The sequence below is a fragment of the Coregonus lavaretus genome (assembly GCF_964263955.1).
Source record: "Coregonus lavaretus genome assembly, chromosome: 8".
In the NCBI taxonomy this organism is placed as follows: domain Eukaryota; kingdom Metazoa; phylum Chordata; class Actinopteri; order Salmoniformes; family Salmonidae; genus Coregonus; species Coregonus lavaretus.
The window spans coordinates 18,877,524-18,892,502 of NC_139995.1; positions in this window are offsets into that span (position 1 = coordinate 18,877,524).

A 14,979-nucleotide genomic window follows, 5' to 3' on the forward strand; every position below is an offset into this window, starting at 1 on the left:
CGAGCTCAGACCCTGATCTTACTTTAGAAACTGAATCAAACATCAGCCACACATCATCTGCATTGGTGCACACCACTCGTGGTTGCTGTTAGAGTGTGCGATGTCAAGCAGCTCCCCTGCCATCGGACTTTATTGAGTTGCAGTATCTGAGGGGAGGGGACAGTGGGCTTTGGGATGGGATTTCCCAATGGTGGAATGGGGGGGTCGTCGCTGATTACGTTTGCACCTCTATCTTGGTAAACGTTTAAAACCGAATTGTCCTGTCCTATCAATCCTTTGTTTGGACATGATTGCAACTAGTGCATCAGTTGATAAACTGGTGCCATATAGCTACTAAGTAACTTAGACAAGAATTCAGTAGATTCTGCTAAATTGTGCACCTTATAAACTTGCAAATAGTATAACCACCACAAGTTTATCATTACCACCACAAGTTTATCTCATTTGAGCCTTTCCTATATGGACAATATTTAGGCCTAGTTTCTCATAGCGTGCATGCTGGCGCGCGCACACACACACACACACACAGAATACCAATATAAGTTACAAGAGCTGAAAGCACCTGTTTCCAATAGGTCTATCCAGACTCAAAGGTTCCACTCCAGCCTAATTTTGAACTGCAAGTGAAGCATATGACAGTTAGGGACAGTTGATTACTTCTTGGCACAGCATTGACTCCTGCTGTGTCTGTGCCTCCCTTTCCCATTACTGTAACTACAGAGGCCTCAGGCCTGGCATTCCCCCTGCTGTGTGGCTGTCCCAGGATTCCTCACGCCTCTGCTCCTGAGCTCAAAAGTCAAATACATCCCAAACACTAGTGGACTAAACACAGCTCTTCAGATCAACAGTTTAATTGGAATCTGACCAACATCTCTTTGTTCTTCAATACCCCTCTGAAAAATGTAGATCCATCCAACAATATCAATCTGAAGAGCATGCTTTTCAGCCTATGAAGTCAATAAATCACAAATTCCAATAATTTTGCTAGGGCACAAGCATCCCTGTTCTACATTACCGATTGTCCCATGAGTGTTCCCACTACTCCCCTGTGGCCAATCAAAAGGTAATGGGTAATGGGGAAGAATCCCCTAATCCCTCTTTCAGGCCATCAGACACCTTTGAACCTAAACAATGAGTCAGGGTCCACCCTTGTTGTGTGTGAATGATCAACAGCAGCCCTGTGGAGACACATGACAAGGGAGGTGCTAATGTAGCCACTGAATTACAGGACAAGGTGCGAAGTTCCCCACAGCCAGGGTTTTTTTTTTGTGTGAGAGGAGGGTGGGGAGGGGCCCAGAATCTTTGGCATCATACCAACAGACAAACCCCCACACACATACACACAGCCTACACCTGTGGATGTTTTCTATTGTTAAAAGAGATAGGACCACACCACAGAGCAATAGAAATGTAGTGGGCCTATAAATAACTTCTGAAAATCCTCACCTGCAAAGTAAATACCCACTAAGCACCGACCTACTCCGATGTCATTTGGACGTCTTTTTGTCTGGTACGGCCTTGATTTGGCCGAAACATAGACGTCTAATGGTTCAGATATGGTCCAATCATAGACATCTGTGTTTCACATGTTTGGACAGCACAGTACAGTACAGAAGCATACAGTACACTACAGTACAGTAAAGAAAAGTAGTGTATAGTACTGTGCAGTATAGTTCAGTACAGTAAAGTACAATACAGCACAGCGTATTACATTCTACTGTACTCTACTGAATTCAACTTTACATTTTACATTTACATTTTAGTCATTTAGCAGACGCTCTTATCCAGAGCGACTTACAGTTTAGTGAGTGCATACATTTTTCATACTTTACTGTCCTGTACCGTACTGTACTGTACTCTACTCAACTGTGCCATACTTTACTGTGCTTTTCAAACTTGTGAAAGATAGCCTCGACGTCTATGATTCATTCATATTTGATCTGGTCCGGACCAACCAAATGTGTACTTGTTTGGGGTTGAGCTCATTAGTATAATACCCAGCATGCTTTGCTTTATCCCAGCTTTGCTTTATCTTGGCCAGGTCGCAGTTGTAAATGAGAACTTGTTCTCAACTGGCTTACCTGGTTAAATAAATAAAAAATAAATAAATGCTTTGCAAGTGTTTGCTTTTATATTTACATTTTGGTCATTCAGCAGACGCTCTTAACTAGAGCGACTTTCAGTCAGTGCATTCAACTAAGGTAGAGAAACAGTAACATATCACAGTCATAGCAAGAACAATAATTCTGTAACTGTTACTGAGAATGTTATTGTAGTTGAAGTGGTCTGTTTATTTATTGTGTAGTATCATTGCTGCCAGTTTTAAAGCTTTTGAAAAAGCTAACAGAAGTGAATGTGACAGATGCGAACAATAAAACATATTCTATGTTGGCTCCACTTTTTTATATTATATGGATTTAATTAGTTATATTGTAATACAATGTTTACTTCATTGAGAACGTATGTGCAGTTGAAATTTGCCCATTGACTAAATTACCAAAAAATATGTATTTTCAATGTCTAAATTATGTCTTTTCAACATTCATTCAGAACTGAAAATGAACCTGATTTCAACATCCAGAAAATATTTTTTTTCAAAGTTTTAAAAATACGTTTTTTAAACGTCTGGAAAATACATATTTTAGATGTATTTTCAACGTAATTTTGCTTACTGGGTACTTTTATTTGTCGTCCTTGAGCCACCAAACCGAAAAATCCTCCTGGCTATACATTTTGTGTTATTATAATGAAGATCTATTTAAGCATACACACTTTCATATCCCCAAAAAAATGTTTAGGCAATCCACTCAAAGGTATGTGTGCAGTGTGTGTGAGTGTGTGTGTGTGTGTGGAGAGACCTCATGCCAAGAACAAAGCCAGTTGTTTAACCCACATCAAGCTGCCTCAGTCAAAACCATGCCCCACTCAGAAGTTGTGTGTGGGGATGGGGGGGGGTGATTTTGGGGTGGAAATAATCCCTTCTTCATACTGCTGGTTTCATCTAAAGGAAAATATCAAAGGACATGGTTTTCACATGTGGGCAACCGAACATCTTACCCTATAACAAACCAAAATTAACTTTAATATTAACTATACATATTTCTTGTGGGCAACCGCACATCTTACCCTATAACAAACCAAAATTAACTTTAATATTAACTATACATATTTCTTAATTTTTTAAAATGACAACATTATAATGATGACAGCATCATTTTCATCAGCTTAGTCATTTTAATGGGAGGCATAATTCAAACACTTTTTGTTGGGGAAGAGGATGTTTTGGAAGTGATATATTTTATAGCTGTTGAGAACAACCATGGAAAAACAACACAATCCCCTAAACCTTTACATCTGCAGCGTTCTACTGTTGTGTACACAGCCACATGCTGCCCTCTTGTGTATCCATGTGGTAATGGACCATCAGCATACAGTAGTAGGATACCTTTCCTCCTCAAGTTGTACAGGTTTTTGCAATAAACTCCCTACTTGCGTAAACTAGATAGAAGGCATATATAGACTATTGGTTAATTTACAACAATTAACATTTGGTGAATAAAATACAAACACTACCCCTTGAATATTCTAGTTGGGCAATTCCACAGAATGATTGCAAAGTTAAACAAACCATACAACTTCATGCACAATGACTACTTTTAACAATAAAAAACAAGTAAATGTTGTGCATAGAGTTGTATGGTTTGTAATCATTGGTTTTTGTTTGCATACATTTTAAAATGAAAAATCTGAGTCTCAACATTCTGTGACCATGGAATTGCCCAGTTATTAAATTGTCCAGAGACACCAAGACTACTCCATGGCTATTCTATATATTACAAAGTTCCCATAAAGGAGTCGAATAATGGAACACCCACTACTACCCATGGTAGGGATTGTAATACAACTAAATATATAGGAAAACAATCAAATACAACAATTGATAAAGAAATAAACTACACGATCCCATTCAAAATAGGGAATGTTGTAAAATAATTAGTATTCAACTTATATTTATAATAGTTTATAAATAGATAAGACAGCATTAGAAGAAAGGGTAATTAGCTAAATAATACATCTTCAAATATAAGGAACTGGAACACAAAAGCACTCAGAATCAACATAGTGGAGATAAAAACATAGCAAACAGAGGACATAGAAAGCACAGTAGGTGGGTATGTGCGGGTTTATTGTGATGGAAGGTGGGGTGTGTGCTTTTGTGTTTGGAAAAGTGTGGAGTTAAGTGAGTGAAAAAGGAAAATGGTTGCGAATACCAGAGCCCATGTGTGTCTCCGAGCAGGGGTTGTGAGAGAGAGCTTTCAATTTTGTGCAGATATGGGATATACATTTGTTAGTTATTTATTGTCCTATCATGATGGAACGGTCCCCAACCCTATACCCTAGACACCCACCTGAGCAACCCATACACTAAGGAGAAGGCCTTATCTGTTTTATGGGCCTACTGTAAGTAGCCTATACGCAGACATATCAGAAAGATAAATGCGGTCAGAGACCCACTAAAGCAGCACCGCCCCATCAAGATTCTGAGCCTGCCTGGCAGGGTTGGTCCTACAAAGCCAAAGCCCCCTGATTGGGTCAGCATAATATACAAGGAATTTTTCAAAGCTGCTAATGAGAACCTTGACGACCTTGTACTTAGCCGGTGGGGATTCCGGTGGGGTGCCCCCACCCAGTTAGTGGCAGTGCTGGCAACACTAGCTATATTAACCCATTGGGAGTGGGTCACACTTGGACAATCAGAGAGGGGGAAAATTACTGTGACCCTGGTGGCACGGAATGATCAAAGGTCTGTCTGCACAGAGATGCTTGGGAAAATGGTCACAACGGGGGACCAGTGTGTGTGTGTTTCTGGGGAAGGGCGTGTACCTGATCTTCAACAGCTAGGACTTGACATTGGTTAATAACATTTCCCAATTTATGTGCATTTTTTTGTGCAACATTTTGCATGCCTTCTCAAACAGCTGCAACTGTATATGCATTCGCACACCAAGACCTTTCTTGTGTTGGGCTTGGGTATGGAACAACTGTTGAATATCTGAGCTTGTGGTTGTTTGTGGGGGAAAGGGGTCGAGTGTGTATGATTATGTGTGTGTGTGTGTGTATGTATCCCACATCTGTTGCTATGGGGTCATGATGTTAGGGGCAATATAGGATGAATGACAATAATTGTTTGCTAAAATAATAATTGCTTTCCAAAAATGTAATCTTTGTAATGGCAATACTGGTTATAGATAACAATCCTTCGCATGAACTGCCTACATACTGCCCTCTTATTCGTGAAATTGTGGAAATTATGGAAATTATGATACGCAAGATTTTATATACAGTGCATTCGGAAAGTATTCAGATCCCTTGTTAAGTTACAGCCTTATTCTAAAATTGATTAAATCGTTTTTTTCCCTCTTCAATCTACAAACAATACCTGATAATGACAAAGCAAAAACAGGTTTTTAGAAATTTTTGCAAATTGATACAAAACAACTGAAATTTCACATTTACATAGGTATTCAGACCCTTTACTCAGTACTTTGTTGAAGCACCTTTGGCAGCGATTACAGGCTTGAGTCTTCTTGGGTATGACGCTACAAGCTTGGCACACCTGTATTTGGGGAGTTTCTCCCATTCTTCTCTGCAGTTCCTCTCAAGCTCTGTCAGGTTGGATGGGGAGTGTCGCTACACAGCAATTTTCAGGTTCTCTCCAGAGATGTTCGATCGGGTTCAAGTCCGGGCTCTGGCTAGACCACTCAAGGACATTCAGAGACTTGTCCCGAAGCCACTCCTGCGTTGTCTTGGCTGTGTACTTAGGGTCGTTGTTCTGAGCGCTCTGGAGCAGGTTTTCATCAAGGATCTCTCTGTACTTTGCTCCGTTCATCTTTGCCTCGATCCTGACTAGTCTCCCAGTCCCTGCCGCTGAAAAACATCCCTACAGCATGATGCTGCCACCACCATGCTTCACCGTAGGGATGGTGTCAGGTTTCCTCCAGACGTGATGCTTGGCATTCAGGCCAAAGAGTTCAATCTTGGTAACATCAGACCAGAGAATCTTGTTTCTCATGGTCTGAGAGTCTTTAGGTGCCTTTTTGCAAACTCCAAGCAGGCTGTCATGTGCCTTTTACTGAGGAGTGGATTCTGTCTGGCCACTCTACCATAAAGGCCTAATTGGTGGAGTGCTGCAGAGATGGTTGTCCTTCTGGCAAGTTATCCCATCTACACAGAGGAACTCTGGACCTCTGTTATAGTGACTATCGGGTTCTTGGTCACCTCCCTGACCAAGACCCTTCTCCCCCGATTGCTTAGTTTGGCCGGGTGGCCAGCTCTAGGAAGAGTCTTGGTGGTTCCAAACTTCTTTCATTTAACAATGATGGAGGCCACTGTTTTCTTGGGGACGTTCAATGCTGCAGAAATTGTTTGGTACCCTTCCCCAGATCTGTGCCCCAACACAATCCTGTCTCGGAGCTCTACGGACAATTCCTTCAACCTCATGGCTTGGTTTTTGCTCTGAAATACACTGTCAACTGTGGGACCTTATATACAGTGGGGGAAAAAAGTATTTAGTCAGCCACCAATTGTGCAAGTTCTCCCACTTAAAAAGATGAGAGAGGCCTGTAATTTTCATCATAGGTACACGTCAACTATGACAGACAAAATGAGATTTTTTTTCTCCAGAAAATCACATTGTAGGATTTTTTATGAATTTATTTGCAAATTATGGTGGAAAATAAGTATTTGGTCAATAACAAAAGTTTCTCAATATTTTGTTATATACCCTTTGTTGGCAATGACACAGGTCAAACGTTTTCTGTAAGTCTTCACAAGGTTTTCACACAGTGTTGCTGGTATTTTGGCCCATTCCTCCATGCAGATCTCCTCTAGAGCAGTGATGTTTTGGGTCTGTCGCTGGGCAACATGGACTTTCAACTACCTCCAAAGATTTCTATGGGGTTGAGATCTGGAGACTGGCTAGGCCACTCCAGGACCTTGAAATGCTTCTTACGAAGCCACTCCTTCGTTGCCCGGACGGTGTGTTTGGGATCATTGTCATGCTGAAAGACCCAGCCACGTTTCATCTTCAATGCCCTTGCTGATGGAAGGAGGTTTTCACTCAAAATCTCACGATACATGGCCCCATTCATTCTTTCCTTTACACTGATCAGTCGTCCTGGTCCCTTTGCAGAAAAACAGCCCCAAAGCATGATGTTTCCACCCCCATGCTTCACAGTAGGTATGGTGTTCTTTGGATGCAACTCAGCATTCTTTGTCCTCCAAACACGACGAGTTGAGTTTTTAGCAAAAAGTTATATTTTGGTTTCATCTGACCATATGACATTCTCCCAATCCTCTTCTGGATCATCCAAATGCACTCTAGCAAACTTCAGACGGGCCTGGACATGTACTGGCTTAAGCAGGGGGACACGTCTGGCACTACAGGATTTGAGTCCCTGGCGGCGTAGTGTGTTACTGATGGTAGGCTTTGTTACTTTGGTCCCAGCTCTCTGCAGGTCATTCACTAGGTCCCCCCGTGTGGTTCTGGGATTTTTGCTCACCGTTCTTGTGATCATTTTGACCCCACGGGTTGAGATCTTGCGTGGAGCCCCAGATCGAGGGAGATTATCAGTGGTCTTGTATGTCTTCCATTTCCTAATAATTGCTCCCACAGTTGATTTCTTCAAACCAAGCTTTTTACCTATTGCAGATTCAGTCTTCCCAGCCTGGTGCAGGTCTACAATTTTGTTTCTGGTGTCCTTTGACAGCTCTTTGGTCTTGGCCATAGTGGAGTTCGGAGTGTGACTGTTTGAGGTTGTGGACAGGTGTCTTTTATACTGATAACAAGTTAAAACAGGTGCCATTAATACAGGTAATGAGTGGAGGACAGAGGAGCCTCTTAAAGAAGAAGTTACAGGTCTGTGAGAGCCAGAAATCTTGCTTGTTTGTAGGTGACCAAATACTTATTTTCCACCATAATTTGCAAATAAATTCATAAAAAATCCTACAATGTGATTTTCTGGATTTTTTCCCCTCAATTTGTCTGTCATACTTGACGTGTACCTATGATGAAAATTACAGGCCTCTCTCATCTTTTTAAGTGGGAGAACTTGCACAATTGGTGGCTGACTAAATACTTTTTTCCCCCACTGTAGACAGGTGTATGCATTTTCAAATCATGTCCAATCAATTGACTTTACCACAGGTGGACTCCAATCAAATTGTAGAAACATCTCAAGGATGATCAATGGAAACAGGATGCACCTGAGCTCAATTTCGAGTCTCATAGCAAAGGGTCTGAATATTTATGTAAATAAGGTTTCTGTTTTTTATTTTTAATACATAATGCTTTGTCATTATGGGGTATTATGTAGATTGATGAGGGAAACAAATATTTTTATAAATTTTAGAATAACATTTTAAAATGTGGAAAAAGTCAAGGGGTCTGAATACTTTCAGAACTTTTGTGAAACAGCACAGTTAAAACTATATGGCAAAATAGAAATCAAACTGGATGGGCTTCAGAGATAGATGGGAGGGGTTGGTGGTAGAGGACAGGACTAAAAACAAACAAAATATAACTATTGTAAAATAGATTGTGTCCGTAAAAGGTATATGATGTGAATAAGCTTGAAGTAAAAGCGCAAGTGTCCATTAGTTTACTCCAAGTAGGGGAGTGGTGGTAGGGTTAGAGGAAAATAATAAAGGAAATATATTTTTTAAAGAAATGTGTATATACAGTTGAAGTCGGAAGTTTACATACACTTAGGTTGGAGTCATTAAAACTCGTTTTTCAACCACTCCACAAATTTCTTGTTAACAAACTATAGTTTTGGCAAGTCGGTTAGGACTTATCTACTTTGTGCATGACACAAGTTATCTTTCCAACAATTGTTTACAGACAGATTATTTCACTTATAATTCACTATATCACAATTCCAGTGGGTCAGAAGTTTACATACACTAAATTGACTGTGCCTTTAAACAGCTTGGAAAATTCCAGAAAATGATGTCATGGCTTTAGAAGCTTCTGATAGGCTAATTGACATAATTTGAGTCAATTGGAGGTGTACCTGTGGATGTATTTCAAGGCCTACCTTCAAAATCAGTGCCTCTTCACTTGACATCATGGGAAAATCAAAAGAAATCAGCCAAGACCTCTGAAAAAAAATTGTAGACCTCCACAAGTCTGGTTCATCCTTGGGAGCAATTTCCAAACACCTGAAGGTACCACGTTCATCTGTACAAACAATAGTACGCAAGTATAAACACCATGGGACCACGCAGCCGTCATACCGCTCAGGAAGGAGACGCGTTGTCTCCTAGAGATGAATGTACTTTGGTGCAAAAAGTGCAAATCAATCCCAGAACAACAGCAAAGGACCTTGGGAAGATGCTGGAGGACACAGGTACAAAAGTATCTATATCCACAGTAAAACGAGTCTTATATCGACATAACCTGAAAGGCCGCTCAGCAAGGAAGAAGCCAATGCTCCAAAACCGCCATAAAAAAGCCAGACTACGGTTTGCAACTGCACATGGGGACAAAGATCTTACTTTTTGGAGAAATGTCCTCTGGTCTGATGAAACAAAAATAGAACTGTTTGGCCATAATGACCATCGTTATGTTTGGTGGAAAAACGGGGAGGCTTGTAAGCCGAAGAACACCATCCCAACCGTGAAGCACGGGGGTGGCAGCATCATGCTGTGGGGGTGCTTTGCTGCAGGAGGGACTGGTGCACTTCACAAAATAGATGGCATCATGAGGAAGGAAAATTATGTGGACATATTGAAGCAACATCTCAAGACATCAGACAGGAAGTTAAAGCTTGGTTACAAATGGGTCTTCCAAATGGACAATGACCCCAAGCATACTTCCAAAGTTGTGGCAAATGGCTTAAGGTCAACAAAGTCAAGGTATTGGAGTGGCCATCACAAAGCCCTGACCTCAATCGTATAGAAAATGTGTGGGCAGAACTGAAAAAGCGTGTGCGAGCAAGGAGGCCTACAAACCTGACTCCGTTACACCAGCTCTGTCAGGAGGAATGGGCCAAAATTCACCCAACTTACTGTGGGAAGCTTGTGGAAGGCTACCCAATTTAAAGGCAATGCTACCAAATACTAATTGAGTGTATGTAAACTTCTGACCCACTGGGAATGTGATGAAAGAAATAAAAGCTGAAATAAATAATTCTCTCTACTATTATTCTGACATTTCACATTCTTAAAATAAAGTGGTGATTCTAACTGACCTAAAACAGGGAATTTTTACTAGGATTAAATGTCAGGAATTGTGAAAAACTGAGTTTAAATGTATTTGGCTAAGGTGTATGTAAACTTCCGACTTCAACTGTATATATATTTATATATATGTGGGTATGTATGTGTTTGTATATATATACAGTGCCTTCGGAAAGTACTCAAACCCCTTGACCTTTTCCACATTTTGTTACATTACAGCCCTCTAAAATTGATAAAATAAATAGAAAATCCTCAGCAATCTACACACAATACCCCATAATGACAAAATGAAAACAGGTTTTTAGAAATTGTACAAATGTATAAAATAAAAATAAACTGAAATACCTCATTCACGTAAGTATTCAGACCCTTTGCTATGAGACTCAAAATTGAGCTCTGGAGCATCCTGTTTCCATTGATCATCCTTGAGATGTTTCTACAACTTCATTGGAGTCCACCTGTGGTAAATTCAATTGATTGGACATGATTTGGAAAGGCACACACCTGTCTATATAAGGTCCCACAGTTGACAGTGCATGTCAGAGCAAAAACCAAGCCATGAGGTCAAATGAATTGTCCGTAGAGCTCCGAGACAGGATTGTGTCAAGGCACAGATCTGGGGAAGGGTACCAAAAAATGTCTGCAACATTGAAGGTCCCCAAGAACACAGTGGCCTCCATCATTCTTAAATGGAAGAAGTTTGGAACCACCAAGACTCTTCCTAGAGCTGGCCGCCCGACCAAACTGCGCAATCGGGGGAGAAGGGCCTTGGTCAGGGAGGTGATCAAGAACCCGATGGTCACTCTGACAGAGCTCTAGAGTTCCTCTGTGGTGATGGGAGAACCTTCCAGAAGGACAACCCACTCCTCAGTAAAAGGCACATGACAGCCCGCTTGGAGTTTGCCAAAGGCACCTAAAGACTCTCAGACCATGAGAAACAAGATTCTCTGGTCTGATGAAACCAAGATTGAAATATTTGGCCTGAATGCCAAACGTCACGTCTGGAGGAAACCTGGCACCATCCCTACGGTGAAGCAGGGTGGTGGCAGAATCATTTTTGCTAATATACATTAGAAACATTTCTAAAAACCTATTTTTGCTTTGTCATTATGGGGTATTGTGTGGAGATTGATGAGGGGAAAAAACAATTTAATCAATTTTAGAATATGGCTGTATCGTAACAAAATGTGGAAAATGTCTAGGGGTCTGAATACTTTCCGAAGGCACTGTACATAAATATATTTACAAAAAAATATATGGGGGATTGGAAATTATGCAGACAACTACATTGATAGAAGCTGTAAGTCGCTCTGGATAAGAGCGTCTGCTAAATGACTTAAATGTAAAATGTAAATGTACAAGCTATCTTCAATATTATATCTGATCTACTCCCCCCTCAAAAAAAGTGGATTTTGTTAATTGCAGAGGTGAAAAAGTGAACTGCTCAATCACCAAGAAATCTAAGAAACTGGATATCGTTGTGAAAGAGGCTAAAAGGTTTTTGGATCTCCAGGACTTCACGTTTGAAGATGTTCCCCCCTCTCAGGCCCCATGAAGTGAATAAGACTGAGACTATTCTGTTTCTTTTTTGGTTTTGTTAACGTTTTTTGGAATATTGTTCGTATGATTTTCACCCTTAGACTTTAACTTTTTTGGCATTAACGCTTCCCAGTTTTCACCCCACCCAGTTGGTGGCGGCAATACAACATAATAGAATGTAGTCTGCTGTAAAACCCCATAGTCGAAAAAGAGGCGAAGCGAGAGGGTTTACTCCACCCAAAATTGGTCCATGAAAATAAGACCATGAAGTGAGGTCAATGTGAGTGTTGAATTTGGTCTACAAAAAAATGTGATTGCTAATTTGCTACTTGAGGCTTATTTGATAGAATATAAGTTTCATAATGGTTAGGTTGTTACGAATTAACTGAAATAAATGGACGCAAGTGGCATTTTGCCAACTCTTTAAAAAGTACTTTATGCTGAAGTTTTGCCTGTTGTTCACACGCGTATCTGCCCTCTCATTGGCTAGAATGGTCCCACCTGATCTCGTTTCCTCCCGCCTGCCATCCATCTTTGAGGACATGTATTTCCATTGTTAGAGCGGTCACTCGACTATCTTGTCAATATAATAGATACTCTTTGTTATTCACCACTAGGGGATGCGTGTGCATGTAGCTCATCGTGCAGATCCGACACATGAGCATGGACCAAAGCTAGTCTTGCCTCAAAGACCCACTGGGCACAGACGTCAGATCAACATCTAGTTTTGATTTACATTTGTTGAGTTGACAACTAACGTGAATTCAACGTGAAGTACATAAAAATGTAATCTTACTTACGTAAAAATGTGCCCTTACGGTGATTACTTTTTGCAAATTCAATCAGTTTTCCATGTTGATTCAACGTCATCTCATAGATTTTTGGGGTTGAAATTATGTGTAAACAACATTGATTCAACAAGTTTTTGCCAAGTGGGGAGGTTTTCTGTTCTCTCTGCTGGCGGTAAACATGTAAAGGACGTCCCGCTGTTGCCTAGCGAGTACCACTTCCTCCCATTTTGGCCCATACCTGGTGCAAACTCCGGACCTCTGCCCTACTAACACACGTGAGCGCCCTCCTGAAGCGTCTTACCAGTTGGCGCCACGTGGAAAGCTAGCTATTCGCTGGCGCAATTGGGGACACCTGAGGCTGAGGAGTAAGTTTCACACATCCCCATGTGCTACAATCAAAAAGTTTTCTATTTTGTCATTACAGATTGCGCGTACAGATAAACTTTAATCAGCACTCCAGCAAAATCTTTACTTTGGTGAGTGAAAGTATATTGAATATCCGGTCAAACAAAATTCCCTATCATTGTTCTGATTTAGCGCGACAGTGAGAGCGCAGCTGAATAAAGCCCATTTGTTGTAACTAATTAAAACGCGTTCATTAGCGAAAGAAAAGTCATCAAATTCACAATATTATCTCAAACACCTCGATTTGCTGGTTCAAACACTCCTGCTCACAATGATGATGTATTTGATCTTATGCTGTGTTCATAACCAAGTGGGAAGGTGGTGTTTACCACATACGACTGAGAAAAATCCACTTGAACGCAGATCCAACTCGTAATTACTAGTGGGAAAATAATTTATCATCCCTGAGCTCCCACCAATGACTGCATATATGAATGGACAAAGCCAACGATTACGTGACACCATTCATTCCTATGTGTAGACTCAAAAGCGCATTGAAGCCTAACATGCAGTTTGAGCTACTCCAGGAAATGACGTTGCTGCCCCCTCTCATTGAGTAACTCAAGTTGAAGGCCGACCAGGGTACTGCAGGCTGCCATTAGCAAATCAATTATCCTTATAACTCATTCTGTGTGCGATAAAAAAAAAAAAAAAAAAAACATCGCTTCAAGGACATACAGTACATCTGCTGTATTAGAAGCAATAATTGGTACCATGATTGTCTTCGAAACATTTTTTATTACACGAAGATTGCCATTTTTCCATTCACTATAAAGGGGATCCTGTTTTTTGCAAACAATGCCTGCAGTACCGCGGTCGGCCTTGAACTTCCATGGCTTCAATGAGAGCCCAGGCGTTCTCCCCTGGCTCCCACTTCTCCCACATTCTCGCATTCTGACATGACCTACTAAGGAAATTACCTCTAAGCAATCTATTAACATGCTTTTTGAACACTATAATTTGTTAACAAGCCTGATAGCTGTACTTTTTGTTTGTGGTTGACACAGCTTGTTGGTCATTAGACAATCGGTGTTTCTCAATGAATTCAAAGCAGGTGAATGCATCAAACTGGTATTTACGACTTCACAACTGGTAATGACCATCTTCCCACTTGGTTATGAACATAGCAGTCTTCGGGTGTGTTCCTCTACCCAGGCGTTGCTGACAGGTATTTACCAGTGCTGGGGAGTAGTGAACTACATGTAGTTCAACCATTAATTAAACCACATTTGGCAGTAGCTTGGTGGTAGTTTAACTAAATTAGACCTGCCTAATTCTCACTTTAAACATAGGCTAAATTACACATTCTGTTAACATCTTACTACAGGGGGATACGTTCTTGTAATTTGCAGTCTATGACATTTCAGATTAAGATATGTCCATTTTTCCCGAAGTAGCTTGGATGTAGTGAATTACTTTTTCAAAGTACCTTTACTTAAGTAAACTATATTCTTCTTAAGGGTAGTTTTAGTGTAGCTTTACTTCTTCTAGTGTGAAGTAACTGGTAATTTGATAAACTATGATTTCAGAGTAGCTTCCCCAACACTGGTATTTACGTATCAGCTAACCACATCATATGTTAAAGCAATCTGTCAGTAGATGACACGGTTGATGACGTGGCAGGGGAACAAGACCTTGAACTTTGCCTCCCTCCGTGCAAAACCTGATGTCATCAGTCTGCGACAGATGAAGTTGACTACAGGCACAGGTGCCACATTTTCATAGTATCCTGTCGATTTGCCATCCATCAGTGGAGGCTGGTGGGAGGAGCTATAGGAGGACGGGCTCATTGTAATGGCTGGAATGGAATAAATGGAAAGGAGTCAAACATGTGGTTTCCATTCCAGCCATTACAATGAGCCGATCCTCCTATAACTCCTCCCACCAGCCTCCTCTGCCCTCCATCTATTCTGCTGTAATATATATATATATATACATTTTATTTGGGTAAATAATGGGGAGTCAAATAAAATCTTCCTAGTGTAACTACCAATTATGTATA